Source organism: Dendroctonus ponderosae, unplaced genomic scaffold (assembly GCF_020466585.1).
Source record: "Dendroctonus ponderosae isolate FM_Combo_2020 unplaced genomic scaffold, Dpon_F_20191213v2 Dpon_F_20191213_11, whole genome shotgun sequence".
NCBI classification, from domain to species: Eukaryota; Metazoa; Arthropoda; class Insecta; order Coleoptera; family Curculionidae; genus Dendroctonus; species Dendroctonus ponderosae.
Window position 1 is genome coordinate 1,585,538 of NW_026017213.1, and position 3,740 is coordinate 1,589,277.

A 3,740-nucleotide genomic window follows, 5' to 3' on the forward strand; every position below is an offset into this window, starting at 1 on the left:
GAAAAACCCTATTTTGGAATCTTGCTAGTATTAAGCGAGTTAATTAACGCCCAAAGCTTGTAATGCCAGAAATATTTTTTTCAAATAGAAGGTTTCAAATTTGTTTAAACATTGGATAAAACACAGCCAAAAATAGTTTTTCATGTCAATTCTTCCATAATTTGACTATTTTCAATCGGAATTCAATTTGTGCATTTTTGCCAAAACTTTTTAAATTTTAATCCGATTTAAATTTCTAAACTATTGCACCAGAGAGACGTAAAGGAGCTTTAAAACTCATGTAAAATCTTCGGGATCCCACCACTATTAAATGAGTTACGCATAAAAAAAACACTTTCAAAAATCAAAATAATTTTTTTTTCATAACTTCCGCAGTTTTACCAGATTTTTATTTCCCCAGCTATTGGCATTTGGAGTTGCTATCAAAATTAGAAATGGTTCATATTTCGCAAAAATTTTTCCAAGGTTCACAGGAAGGAAGTTTTTATGTAACTGGGTAATTTTTAAACTTTTCGACAAAACGTCCAACTTCTGACGAGTTTCTGAACGGCTTCAATTTGTTGACTGAGAATTTAGAAAGTGGTTTTTGATTGCTCATATTTTGATCAAGTTTTTRRAACACATTTGCAAAAAAATCTCAAAGTTCTATGTTTTTTGGAAAARAAATTGYGACTAAAATATACGGAAAATCATCGTCATGTYGATCAGTTTTTGCCTTAAATTTAACCGAAACCCATATGTTCCAAAAAATTAGAAAACCGACAAATTTGATAATTTGCAAAAGAAAATTTTAGTTTCCAATTTTGCCAAAGTAGCTGATACCAAAAATACTAAAATTAGTCCCATATTAGCAAATACGTTTTCGCACTTTTGAAATACCAAATTGAGTCCAAAATGCGCAGAATTTATCCTTAAGCCTCTGAAATGGCTGTAAAGTGAATAGCAACCTAAATATTTGAAAACAACCAGGAAAGTTTTAAATTTCCAGGACGCAATCGCGTTTTTTCCGTTTTTGGCAAAACAAAGTTGAAAATATAAACAAAAATGTGGAAGAATGCACTTTAAGTAGCTGACAACCACGATAATTTCAAATTGTCAGGAAAATTGCAAAATTTGGATACTGCTTAAGAGCGAAATTGATCCATACGTCACATATTAAACATCAATATCTACAAACCCGATCAAGACAGAATAAATGTGAAAACGCCATTGTGTAGAGCACGTAAAATTGCATGAATAGCGTTCTATTCGCTTTTTTCCTAAAGTGAACAGTAATCAAGATATTGTTGAATAACTAACTGAGTGTCAAATTGCCATTTTTGGACTGTGCTGGCCATTTTTGGACATAAAAAATGGTCTTTATGTCTCTTATTAGTTAACAGTCTAGATTTGTGCGAGACAAAAATTTTCAAGTTTACATAAAGTCCAAAATATTGAGGTTTTTGGAAACGAAATTCACGTCAAGAATTTACAAGAAATAATCCTTATGTTTCCTTTCTGTTAGCAGCAAATCAGATATTTCTATCCAAGAGAGTCAAATTTGAAATTCGCATATTTTTTCAGCCAAACTGTGCCAAAATGATCTTTACGTCCACTATATTTCCTTAAAGTAAACCTATCAGCCAGATATAAACAAATAAGCGGTAAATTTTCAAAAATCGTTTTTTCAACAAAATGATCCTCATGTGAGCGATATTTTCCTAAAGTTAATAGCAAGACAAATATGACGCAAATTAGTTTTTAGTTTACTTTTAATAATTTTGATTTTTGCTACTTCTCAACCATTAACTTGAGTGCCAAAAATGGGTAAATTTTAAGTTTTCGGGTAAAAATCAGAAGTTTGGCGACTTTGGGAAACCCAAATTGAGACCAAAAGTTGCAGAACTAATGCAACCTTAAAGTGAGCAGCAAACCAAATGTTGCACAATTACAGAAAAGACTGCATTTTTTCAGGAGAAAATCGACCGCTCTTCTGCAAACTAAATAAGCTGAAAATATACCACACTGGTTCTTAAGGCGAATAGATTTTCCTAAATTTTATAGTAAGGCAGATATTTGCAAACAACTAAAAAACTAAATATTCCAGAAAAAAATTCAACTTGCTAATGGTAAAATAAAGCAAAACAAAACAAATACATGAACAATATTTTTTTGTTTCAGAAAATAACCAGAGAAAACCTTCAAACTTCCGGAGAAAAATTCAGAATATTGCCATTTTTCAAGTAGCAAACTTGTCCGAAAATGTGAAATGGTACACAAAATGTTTCGGTAATTGCTGTTGCAATTAAACCGAAAATTCCCCATACTGGCTATGGCTGGTACTGTTTATAAAATGAATAAATAATTCTCGTTTCTCTGAGAAACTGTGTGAAACAGTCAGCACGATTTCAAACGGCGAAAAGTGGGTTAGAAGACCCGAGCCGTAAATTTCCAAAGCAAAAAACCGATATCTAAACGTGACCTATTCACACCTTGAAGACACCCGTCTCCTTGACACTTGAAAAACGAAGATCCCAACTTGCTATTTCGACCTTTAAATGTCAGCATTCGAAATTTACATAATTAGCACACTTTAGGTGAATTTTACCAAAGGAAATCATCACCCCAACCAGGCGACATCCAAGGGCTTGGAAGCGATCTTGTCTATGCGAGTTGCACAAGAGCAATATCACGCCCGTTGGCCATTAAGAAATCGCTTGTTGCGTTGCTCAACTGAAGAGACCAGGAGAAAAAGGCTCAGAAATTCGGAACGAGTGCAAGAAATCTTCATAATTTGTGGGTCAGCTGCTGCACCCAGTCGGGCTGCCTAATTTTTTCAAGGCAAAGGGTACCATGGAATAGATTTTTTCAATACAATGGCTCCACCTTACTTTGCTCTCTTCACGACGTGACATTGATTTTTAATTAGACCGAACACGTTCAAGGAACGCGCAACAATTCTTCTTGAAATTATGGACTTTTCAGCAAACTTGAGCTGTTTTAAGAGTGCGTTCAAGGTTCCAGGCTGGTTGCCCTTGCTTAGGCGTTATTGTCAACCAACCGCACCTCGCTTGTAATCTACTAACTATTGCAATTGTCGCAACTTAGCAGTTATTCCTACACTCGACCACTTTTCCTCTGTTTTATTGATGACTAACTCATTTGCTATGTGTTGGTAAGTTGGCGTGACATTGACCTTTGGTCGACATGAAGATGCCTTTCTTTTTCCACAGGAACGAAAGTTAATTGGAGCCTTAGAACTTGGTAATCGCCTCTTCAGGGCCAGGGAGTTTTYCACTTTTACTCTACTGGYGATTTCTCTAMAGGATTGCTTATGGGTGAAATGCGTGGAGTWATTTYATTATTTGGGACACACTTTYCTAACTTCCCAMACTRCACTGAATATTAACTGAAACTTCAATTTCTTTTTCCGATTTCATTGATAGATCTTCTTTTTTTTTGACACACATGCGGTTGAACTTCCTTTTCTTCCACTATGCCTATTAAAGATCTTCTYCCCGTKTCATATTTTGCAGTTTTTGGAGCAAAACGCTCTGGCCAAATCTGCTTATAGAGCAAAGCAAGGTTTCTGAGCTATTTAATCTTAAGCAAAAAAGGTGGCGTTAAAGAGGGAGATCACAAAAAGAGCCTGTCAAAACTCATTTGATAAGTGAAGAAAGAGTAACGCTTTTTGACTTAAAAGTCGAGAAATACACGTTTATTCACTTGCCTTTCTTGTAACTTCTTTTGAATTTTGTGAA